The sequence below is a fragment of the Capricornis sumatraensis genome, chromosome 12 (genome assembly GCF_032405125.1).
Source record: "Capricornis sumatraensis isolate serow.1 chromosome 12, serow.2, whole genome shotgun sequence".
NCBI classification, from domain to species: Eukaryota; Metazoa; Chordata; class Mammalia; order Artiodactyla; family Bovidae; genus Capricornis; species Capricornis sumatraensis.
The window spans coordinates 30,762,578-30,774,627 of record NC_091080.1 but is presented as its reverse complement, the minus strand read 5'-3'; the positions used below and the strand labels follow the sequence as shown (position 1 = coordinate 30,774,627).

The window sequence follows — 12,050 nt, the reverse complement described above, 5'->3', positions numbered from 1 at the left end:
GGGAAGGATTGTCTGTTAAACAGTTTTATGAATGATAGAATAGAGATACATACTAGGTGTATGGAAGCACTAAAGGACAAGAGGAGGGTTAATATTACCTATCCTGTGCATGTATCAAATCCTGTACAATGTAAATTTTTATAGTCATTTTAATTTTGATTAAATTCAAGGATCTTGTGATTCCTTATAGGATGTGGCTCATAGATTATGTCTGTGAAAGTTATACAGGAACTTGGTACAAAGTTGTTTTGAGCCTAGAAAATAGTTCATGGAAAAACTTGGTGCCATATTGCCTCCTGACCTGGCTAAATTTGTACAGGCCAGAATGATGTAATTACTTATAACTTGTTTGTCAAAATAATAAGAGGGATACTATTTCCTCTATGACAGGTCGTCATTTAGCAGTGTGTTAGGAGTTAGAAGAGAAACAGCATGTGTTATGGATGAAACTTCTGAGCTGTGTAACATCATTTTACTTTAATTTATGATTTTAATTATCTTTTTTGGCCTTATTTAATGAAAATCCAGGCCATTGTCTTGAGTTGTTCATGAGTTTGTTTTTAGTGTAGTGTTTTTGGATAACTGTAGAAATTTTGATGATGGCTTATGGTAGAAGATTATGTGTGTATCTTTTGACTTTTTTTCTTTTTAAATGTAGTTATTTGATAATTTTTTTTTTGCAGTGTTTTCATTTATGAGGTAGGAGTTAGATGGGACCTTGAATTCTGATACATGAGAAATCTGTGTATTTCTTATTGCCATAGTCATCTTTCGTGTTGATAAGCATACTTGTGGTCAAATACTTCTAGTATCATTCATTATGTTATGTTACTAATGTATCAGATGTTTTGGTAGATTCACCAAATTATAATTAGAGTTACTGAAAAAAATTTTCTGGCTTTTATTGCTTGAGAACATCTTTAATACTCTTTTGCAATGGAAAAGTCTTCTGTGCTATGATTCCAGGAACACGTGGTTAACTATATTGCTCAATAAAGTAGCCAGAAGAAATCCTGCCAGTCCCTTCTTGGTGATGAATGACATTCCAGGATCATGTAGCAGTTATTTTTCTCTTCCTTGAAAGTGCTAATAGTAGTGTTACCTTTCAGATATTGAGATTTGCTGAAGACTCTTTGCATCTCTTTATCAATGTTGTGATTGCCCTAGAGGCTAATGGTTTAGAGAAGATATTTGCAGTCAAAACAGCCTATTGGCTTTTGACATAAAAAGTTTTGCCGCCTTGTGAGTTTTCCATCTTTTAAAGACAAACTAGGACAGCTACTTTTATAACTTCTTGAAAGAGTACTTGTTTGTAGAAAGAGAAATGTCTGAGTAAGCTCAACTGTGTATTAAAGTGGCTGTCCTTTGTGATCTTATCTTTCATTTTTTCAGTTCTCAAAAGTTGCTGCAGAAGTCCCATCAGTCTTTGAGATGTGGACTGGTATTAGTGATTTTTCTGGATCATTCTGGGTAATACAGAATGAATTTACCTTTTATAAGGATAATCTATAGTTAGGATCTATAATTGCAGTTTGCATTTAACTCTTCATGTTGTGTAATGTTTAAAAGACAATCCAGAATTTTAAAATGTTTCTACTCTCCGAAATCAGAAACCACATCTCCATTCCCCGTGCCCCCCCATAAAGTATTTTTGTTTCACTAAAGTTACCAAATATGTGCCAGAAGCTGTTGAAACTATTTTAATCATGTAAAGATTTTTAGACACATATTTATTTTAAACAGTTGTTTCTCAGTACACTTAGAGTTTGGGACACTTTTATTTTTATTTTTTTCTTTTTCAAAAAGACTTCTAAGGAATCTTGAAGGGATGTTATTGTAGTATGGTAGAATGTATTAAACAGATCTGTGTATAAATGTGTTTCTGAGTTTTCATTATCAAGATTAGCTCCTGTCTTACTGATTCAGATCTTCTGAACATATGTTTAACATGACCAAATATGTTCAGTTCATTTCAGTGTCTCAGTCATGTCCGACTCTGCGACCCCATGAATCGCAGCACACCAGGCCTCCCTGTCCATCACCAACTCCCGGAGTTCACTCAGACTCATGTCCATCGAGTCAGTGAGGCCATCCAGCCATCTCATCCTCTGTCGTCCCCTTCTCCACCTGCCCCCAATCCCTCCCAGCATCAGAGTCTTTTCCAATGAGTCAACTCTTCACATGAGGGGGCCAAAGTATTGGAGTTTCAGCTTTAGCATCATTCCTTCCAAAGAAATCCCAGGGCTGATCTCCTTTAGAGTGGACTGGTTGGATCTCCTTGCAGTCCAAGGAACTCTCAAGAGTCTTCTCCAACACCACAGTTCAAAAGCATCAATTCTTTGGCGCTCAGCTTTCTTCACAGTCCAACTCTCACATCCATACATGACCACTGGAAAAACCATAGCCTTGACTAGACGAACCTTTGTTGGCAAAGTAATGTCTCTGCTTTTCAATATGCTATCTAGGTTGATCATAACTTTTCTTCCAAGGAGTAAGCATCTTTTAATTTCATGGCTGCAGTCACCATCTGCAGTGATTTTGGAGCCCCCCAAAATAAAGTCTGACACTGTTTCCACTGTTTCCCCATCTATTTCCCAAGAAGTGATGAGACCAGATGCCATGATCTTTGTTTTCTGAATGTTGAGCTTTAAGCCAACTTTTTCACTCTCCACTTTCACTTTCATCAAGAGGCTTTTTAGTTCCTCTTCACTTTCTGCCATAAGGGTGATGTCATCTGCATATCTGAGGTTATTGATACTTCTCCCGGCAATCTTGATTCCAGCTTGTGTTTCTTCCAGCCCAGCATTTCTCGTGATGTACTCTGCATAGAAGTTAAATAAGCAAGGTGACAATATACAGCCTGGACGTACTCCTTTTCCTATTTGGAACCAGTCTGTTGTTCCATGTCCAGTTCTAACTTTTGCTTCCTGACTTGCATATAGGTTTCTCAAGAGGCAGGTCAGGTGGTCTGGTATTCCCATCTCTTTCAGAATTTTCCACAGTTTATTGTGATCCACAGTCAAAGGCTTTGGCATAGTCAATAAAGCAGAAATAGATGTTTTTCTGGAACTCTCTTGCTTTTTCGATGATTCAGCGGATGTTGGCAGTTTGATCTGTGGTTCCTCTGCCTTTTCTAAAACCAGCTTGAACATCTGGAAGTTCATGGTTCATGTATTGCTGAAACCTGGCTTGGAGAATTTTGAGCATTACTTTACTAGCGTGTGAGATGAGTGCAATTGTTAGTCTCTATTAATTCAACTTTCCAGGAACATTTAATAAGAATTTGTTGGATATAGATCATTCACATTTTCTTTTGTACACATATTTTTGGCCCTGTTCTCTCAACCCTTTAACTTCTGGTATGCTATAGAAATGTATATATATATCGACAATTATTAATATTTGAAAATGTTATTATAAAAATGCACAGTTAAAAAGGTTGACGATATATTTTAATACTGTAATGAATTTTCAATAATTCACATTTGCAATACTCTTAAAATATATCGTTTTCAAAGTCAGACTCTTATGGATTTGAATTTGAAATCAGCAAAGAATAACTCTAAGGATTGCCTCTAGACAACACTATGATAGAATAATTAAAAAGAAATGCTGGCTGATCACTCTTTAGTGAAGTTGTATGGCTGCAATTACTAATGTATTATCTAGAATTCTGTATTAAGCTATACCAAAATAGTTTTTATTCAGTGTGAGGCAACTTTACCCTGCATTTATTAGCCTGTCAGAACCAATAAGCAAAAGCAGTCCCATACATGTAAGGAAAATTTCATTTGCAGACGTTTCTATTCCTCTGATTCTAGCTCTTCCATATATAAATGACTGATATTTAGAAAAGTAGTTTTCAAATGGCTGCATCAAAACCACCTGAGTGTTTTATAACATGTACATACCTCAGCTCTAGTTTTGGAAATTTTGGTTCCATTGATCTGGGTAGTGACCTGGGAATCTGTACCTTTTTCAGTGTGTCCACATTGATTCTCATGCACAGTCTGGTTTGGAAGCCATAGTTTCAGAACATAACTAAGACTACAAATAGATACGTTTTTAAACTACAAAAAAAAAAAAAAGTGAAAATAAACGACTTTAACAAAGCAAGATAAAACTTTTTCATGCACATGTCTAACAATACATGTGGCTTCCCATGTGGCTCAGCTGATAAAGACTCTGCCTACAATGCGTAAGACCTGGGTTCAGTCCTTGGGTTGGGAAGATCCCCTGGAGAAGGGAAAGGCTACCCACTCCAGTATTCTGGCCTAGAGAATTCCATGGATTCTATAGTCCATGGGGGTTGCAAAGAGTTGGACACGACTGAGCGACTTTCACTAGCAATGTTTTGTTTAAAAATTGACTCTTGACCTTTAGAATTGTTAAACTTGGGAATTGAGTGTCTGAAGGGTATGGAATAGGTCTTCCATGAATACATTCTTTATTGTGTTTGGTATAACGTAGAATCTGTTATTGGATAGCTGTGACGTAACCTCTGTACTGAGTGTAGTCTAGTTGCTACATACCGTGTGCTCTGTTGAAGAGGACGCCCAGAGACCAAGATGGGGAGGACAGGGGAAAAGAGGGGAGTATTAGTTCATGTTTCATACTATTGGTTATTTGGCTTAGGAGTTTTTATCTAAAGGACTATATAGTTTTCTGTCTTTGTTATTCCTTAATTCCTGCTTTGGATGTTTGTAATTAGCATTATTTTAAAAAGTGATATGTATATAGAGCTGGTGATAGTTAACCTTAATTTTTAGTTACTAGAGAGTTGCTGCTAAAATACCCTTCTGTAATGAATTGTTCCAGTTTTGAATGCTTAAAGTATATTTTAGATTAATTCAGCAATAATTTTTCTTGCACTGCATAGTGACTTTGGTTTGTGTGTAAGAATAGTGGCATACCATACATTTATATTTAGTATTGCTGTAGTCTGAGTACTGAGGACACAAAGATGGAATTAGCAAGGCTTTTGCCCCTAGACAACATTATCTTTGAAGATAGGAAAGTAAATAAGCATTTTTAATACTCCGAGATAAGTCTCATGGCAGAAATAAAGCGAGCAGCTAAGTTTTGAGGAGTAAGGAATTGAGCCATGACACTGCAGGAAGAGGGAACAGTGTGTACAAAGGTATGGAAACAGTGTATTGGAAGGTGGTAAATTATATAATGGGAGTGTGGTCATTGTAGGGAGGAGTGTGTGCTTAAAATGCACGTAGAGGCCAGGTAACCACCCTCAGGAGGTGATTTTGTTAACATGTACCTAGGAGGTACTGAAGATGTTAAGCAGATGAGTCACATTGTAGTAAGTGTACTTTGCTGGAACGTGAAAGAAGATAAGAGTTGAAGGATGGTAAACTGGGAAGAATTAGCAGACTATCAATACATGCAATAACCCAGGAGAAACATGGAATGTGCTGAAACGAAGCCAGTGCCTGTGTAGGAAGACAAACGTGAGTCAGGTATGCTAGGCAGGACCTAGAACAAAGCATTTGACAGGGTTCTGAACAGGGTCCATGCTTGGATTTCAGAGGGTTCTGTGAATTACCTGAAATCTTTATCCAGATATTATCTAGATGTGTATGCATATTTTTGTGGGGGACACAGGTCAAGCTTTAACCATATTTTCAGACAAGTGAAAACAGAATATCATAGTTTAATAATATTTTGAGGTTTCCAACATGGAAATCTGTGTGGGTTTGGTAGTAGTAACTGAAAATGGGAATATGGGATAACCAGTAGAAAAGAATCTAAAATAATTGTTTGATAAAGTATCATTTTTAGGGTACAGATGTATTAAAGGAGTTAGGAGCAACTTCTAAGACAATAAACATAAAGACTTTTCTTGCCTTTTAATGTTATGTCTTAGGAAACGTAATTTGTATTTAAAACCAGAAATAAGCATAATTTTATCTTTGGATTCTGATAGAATTTTTGGTTTGAAGCAGATTCAGTTCAGTTCAGTTCATTTGCTCAGTTGTGTCCGACTCTTTGTGACCCCATAAATTGCAGCACACCAGGTCTCCCTGTCCATCGCCATCTCCCGGAGTTCACTCAAACTCAGGTCCATCGAGTCAGTGATGCCATCCAGCCATCTCATCCTCTGTCTCATCCTCAGCCATCTTCTCCTCCTGCCCTCAATCCCTCCTAGCATCAGAGTCTTTTCCAGTGAGTCAACTCTTTGCATGAGGTGGCCAAAGTACTGGAGTTTCAGCTTTAGCATCATTCCTTCCAAAGAAATCCCAGGGCTGATCTCCTTTAGAATGGACTGATTGGATCTCCTTGCAGTCATTTTATTATTTATCAGATCTTTGAGTTGTTTTGTTTAACGCTATAACGTAAGCTTCTTTTAAGTGCTTATTTTGAACAGGCGTGAAGATTAATATTCATAATGCTAGGATAAGAGCACTGTATGTGTGTGAGGGGTATTCCTTGTAGTAGTGTCAAGTCATCTATAAAGAGGATGGAAACTTAATTCCTTTTCTGTTCAACAGTATGTAATTTAAGAATACTAGTAGATTGGCTTTGACTCCACTGACAGTTTTCTGCCAATTAAACTCAGTTCAGGTCTACCTGTTAGGTGTATTTCATGCCTTTCTAAGTCAGATTACAATTTGAGAGCATGAAAAAGCTGAAAACTTGGCCTTCTTTTGGGACACATTTGCCTAAGCCTGAGGCTGTTAGTTTTTTTTGTAAATACCTTCATTATGTTATTTAGGTGTATTCCATAAATAATTATTATACATAACTTCCACTTTGAAGCTTTCTTTTCAGGTGTAATACAACAGATTTACAGTTTTTAGACTTGCATATTAAGAATAAACGTGCAGTGATTGGAACAATACTGAAACTGATGTACTTCAAGGCAAGGCTACATTTTGACCTAGACAAGGCTGTTTTGGTATATTTTTCCCCACGTTCTGTCTTTCCAGGTTGAATTACTGATTTTTTCCCCCTTTCTTTTGTTTGTTGTGGTTTTGATGTTTTTTTTCCTTTCAGCTAAAGGAGCAGTCCAGTGGTTTTCAAGAAGTGCCAAAGTGCACTGACTGTCTCACGATGACTGGTGCCTCAGGGAGGGTCGTGATTCCTGGATACAGGATCGACCTGGTCCTGGATGTCACTTCAAGCAGTCAGATCGTGGGGAAAAGCCTTGTCTAATGGCTAGCCTTCCTCAAAAGTCTGATGCTAGTCATCTCGGAAGGCCTCAGAAAGAGCCTTAAAGGTGAGCAGAGTAGAGTGTAGTTCTCTCTGGGGGCTGTGACTATTTGTCGGAGAACATGATTCAACACAGAATGACAATCCTAACCTGAAAAATCCAGGTTCAGTTGGTAAATTCAATTTATAAATTTGTTGAGCATGGCAGTCAGACCTCAACTTTTGAGTTATTAGAAACCACCTTCTAACCTTAAGGACCTATAAAAGGAGGAATGTGGTATTTCCTGGGTCCTTCAGGATCTTAGGTTAGTATCTGTTGTCTTAAATGGAAACAGCCTATAATCACAGCTAAGGAACACTTTTGTTACAAAAGCATTTTATGTTAAGTACCCATGGATTTAAAAAAAAAAAGTTTCGTTCAGTTCAGTCGCTCAGTTGTGTCCGACTCTTTGTGACCCCATGAATTGCAGCACGCTAGGCCTCCCTGCCCATCACCATCTCCTGGAGTTCACTCAAACTCATGTCCATTGAGTCGGTGATGCCATCCAGCCATCTCATCCTCTGTCGTCCCCTTCTCCACCTGCCCCCAATCCCTCCCAGCATCAGGGTCTTTTCCAGTGAGTCAACTGTTTGCATGAGGGGGCCAAAGTATTGAGTTTCAGCTTTAGCATTAGTCCTTCAAATGAACACCCAGGACTGATCTCCTTTAGAATGGATTGGTTGGATCTCCTTGTAGTCCAAGGGACTCTCAAGAGTCTTCTCTAACACCACAGTTCAAAAACATTAATTCTTCGGCACTCAGCTTTCTTCACAGTCCAACTGTCACATCCATACATGACCACTGGAAAAACCATAGCCTTGACTAGATGGACCTTCGTTGGCAAAGTAATGTCTCTGGTTTTTAATATGCTATATAGGTTGATCATAACTTGCCTTCCAAGGAGTAAGCGTCTTTTAATTTCATGGCTGCAATCACCATCTGCGGTGATTTTTGAGCCCAAAAAATAAAGTCTGACATTGTTTCCACTGTTTCCCCATATGTTTAATCATGTATCAATTATATATCAGGCATTTGGGCTTCAGGACTTAGGGCAAATTGGAATTTGATTTATCTGTTACACTGATTTTTTAAAAACCATAGGCACTTTTGAAGCAGTTCAGATATATGTAACACATATTTTATTGCATTCAACTTGAAGAATCAGTACTATCTGCATCGTTTGAATTACATTTTTAACCTCATAGAAGATTCCTTAAAGATGTTTTGAGCATTTGGGTTTGAAAAATGTTTCATTCTAGGCCTCTTTCTCTGTGCTTTGAAGCACTTACAGAACCCGGTTGTTCATATAATAATTTTGATTACTAAATTTTCAAGTAAACTCTAAAACTTGTCTGTCCTAATAAGATTTACCAGGTTTTTTGTTTAAAAAAATTTTTTAAATTGAGTCATCTGTTAGTTAATAATAATAATAATAATAATACTGTGGACATGCACCATCCCTAATGTATGTACATTTTTATATTTAGTAATTTTGTATCACTGATGTATTAATATTAGAAAGCATACACAAAAATAGAAGTTTTGAAAGATGAGATGAAAAAACTTACATATAGGCAGTTGTGATATTTTCTTTCCCTTCACCGTGCATCATGATGTAGTTCCGGTTGGCAAATTCTTTTTAAAGGCCAGATAGTAAATATTTTAGGCTTTTCAGCCCATATGGTCTCTGTTGGAACTACTCAGCTCTTGCTGTTGTAGGGTAAAAGCAGCCACAGACAATACTGAGATAAATGAGTTGTGGCTGTTTTCAATTAAAATCTTATTACTGAAACAGGCTGTGGGCTGGATTTGGCTGGAGGACCCTAGTTTGCTGACCCCTGGAGTATCCCCTGTTTCGTAGACCACTGCCCTAGACCTTGCAGTTGTGTTACACTATGTCTGCTAGGTCCTGCCTTCAGTCTTAAGAGTACAGTGGATCTTCCTTATTGAAATGAGCAGAAGAACGTTAGCAATTAGAACATATTGTTTAATTGAACAGATACTTATTGAAAACCAGTGATGTTCAGACACAAGGTTAGGTGCTGGGATGAGTTTGGTAAGAGAGAGAGGTAAACAGTTAAGGCATGGTGTCAGAAATAATTTGATTATAGCACATAACTGCTGAGAAAGTGAGGCTGGCGCTGGGAAATGGTATATTAAGTTGGACTTTGAAAACTTAATGAAAGTTTGTAAAGTAGATGAGTACGAGGAAATAAAAGGTGATAGAACAGAGCATTGGAGAATATATACCTCAGTAACTGATTGTTGGCAGAGTGTTCAAGAAAGAAGCAGCAGGGAATGAGACTGGAGAGGTCGGCATGGCCCATAGTGTGCTCTGCCGAGGAGGGTGGACTTTGCCTTATAGGTTGATGGTAATAGTTGAAGAGATTTTAGTAGAGGAAGAAATGATTGGATTTGGATTTTAGAAAGACAGTGGCAGTGGTGTGGAGTATACAAGGAGTAACTATTCTGGGTAGCCTTTTTTTTTTTAAACCTCCTTGTAAAAGAGATCACAGATTGTTTGTGGGTTGTTTTATAATCAGGCAGAAGGTAAACTTGGAATACTGTTTAACAACGAAAATAAATGAACTGTTAACATGCTACAGGGTGGATGAACCTCCAAGATGTTATCCTAGGTGTGAAAGGCCACATGTTGTATGATTCTGTTTTTTTAAGGAATGTCCATAAAATAGATTAGTGGCTGCCTGGGAATGGACCGGGGACTGACTGCAGATGGAAATGAGGAATCTTTTCATGGTGTTGGAAATGATGTAAAACTGGATGATCTAAAAATGATCTAAAAATTTACACCACTTTGTAAATTTACTAAAAATAATTGGATTGAACACCACTTTCCCTTTCTTTAACTTGTAGTTGATTTACAGTGTTGTGCCAATCTCTGCTGTATAGCAGAGTGACTCAGTTTTATATGTATATACATTATTTTAAAAATACTCTTCTTCATTATGATTTATTGCAAGAGATTGGATATAGTTTGGATTGGACACTTTTAAAACTGGTTGCGTTTTATGGTAGGTAATTATAGCAATAATACTAAAAAATTAGACCTCACTTTTGAAATTTGTTGGAGTAAAACATATTGTTGATTCTCAAGTAATTGCTCTTTCCTCTGAATAAATTATTGATCTTACACTGCTGGAACAAAAAAATAAAAAGGTGTTTTTTTCCTCTTTAAGAGTATACACTGCAACTATAGAGTTTAACTGTAGGAACTAGCAACTAAATAAATCAGGTTGTTACTAAATCTTACTGAATACACTTTGACTTTTATGTTTAAATTTTTCCTTTCCTTATTAAATATCATATGAGGAGAACCATCTTAAATACAGTATTGGATAATTCTCAAAAGCTAGAAGTAGCCTAAAGGAAATTTACTTCTCTTTTTCTCCCAAGGAAAGAATTGCTAAAGAAAGAACCTGATGATTTAAAATTTTAAGTTTTTTCTTCAGTCTTAACATAGGAAATAAATAGAATACAGAGCAATTGGAAAATAGTTAATTTCACTCAGTAAATATTTATTGAGGCCCTACTGTGTGCTAGGTGCTGTTTCTTAAGAAATAAATTGTGAAAGTTTCTCATTATGTGCTTTTATTCCTGGCTGCCAAAATTTATGAGGTTCATTGTAGTAATTAAGAAAACATGTACAAAATTAATTATATTACCTTTATTGTTTACAAGATAATTTCACATCTTACCAATTCTGTAAGAGTGAGGAAAATGAGTCTAATTATAGCCGATTCCCAAGTAAGAGGCAGAGGTGGGAATTGATTATTGGTTCTTATTTTTACTTGAAGTTCATTACTCTTTATACTCTATTGTGGGATTGTCTTGTTATTGAGCTATAAGAATCTTTCACATACTCTGGATACAAGTCTTTTATTGGATAAATGTCTCAAGTGTTTTCTCCCAGTCTTGTCTGTTTAAAGAGCAGATTTTTTTTTTTTTTTATGGTTTGTGCTTTCTGTGAACTATTTCAGAAATCTTTGCCAAACTCAATGTTACTAACTTTCTGCTGTGTTTTCTTTAAGGAGTTTTGTAGTATAAGCTTTTACTTTTAGGGTCATGATTCATTTAGAAATTGTATTGTATAGTAGGAAGCAAGTGTTGAGGTTCACTTTTTGACCCTGTTAGCTAATTGTATCAGTGTCACTTTTTAAAAAGATTATCCTTTACCTATTGAATTGCTGTGGCATCTTTGTCAAGTGGCCACTTATTTTAGTGTCTGTTTTATGGATTTTGTATTCTGTTTTGTTGATCTCTGTTTCTGTCTTCCCGGTACAACACTGTCTGCTACTATAGCTTTGTAAACCTTGAAGTCAGTTTGTCTCCAGCTTTTTTTTCCTTCAAACTTGTTTTGTCTGTTCTAGGTCTTTGAATTTCCATGTAAATTTAGAATCAGCTTGTTTTACAGGAAATACTACTGCAATTTTGATTGTAATTACATTGAATCTCTAAGTTAATTTGGGGAAAATGCACATTTTGCATTATTATTCTAATACATGAGCAAGGTATATATCTCAGATTTAAAAATTTTTTATTATTATTTTTTAAAATATTTTTTTATTTGGCTGTGCTGGTTCTTAGTTGTGGCACTCAAGGTCTTTAGTTGCAGCACGTGAGATGTAATTCCCTGAGCAGAGATGGAACCCAGGCCCCTGCATTGTGAGTGTGGAGTCTTAGCCACTGGACCACCGGGGAAGTCCCTTGCTCAGATTTTTTAAGTCTGATTTTTCTCACGAATGTTTGTGGGTTTTCCTTGTGCAAGTTTTGCACATAAATTTTGATACTTTTGTAAATTCCTAGTTTTACCTTCAAATTTTGATTA

At 36.6% G+C, this 12,050-nt stretch overlaps 1 protein-coding gene across 3 annotated transcripts in view; it reads left to right on the top strand.

The window, feature by feature from the left end:
- The window catches only part of INTS6 (integrator complex subunit 6), a 95,327-nt gene that overhangs the window by 24,123 nt on the left and 59,154 nt on the right, over positions 1-12,050 (top strand). Inside the window, exon 1 of one of the 3 annotated variants that reach the window (XM_068984665.1) lies at positions 7,127-7,231. The exons of the other annotated variants lie outside the window; for them this stretch is intronic. The gene's annotated coding sequence lies outside the window, so the exon portion shown is untranslated. Of the gene's footprint in view, positions 1-7,126; positions 7,232-12,050 lie in introns of those variants that run through there. 3 annotated transcript variants of the gene reach the window in all.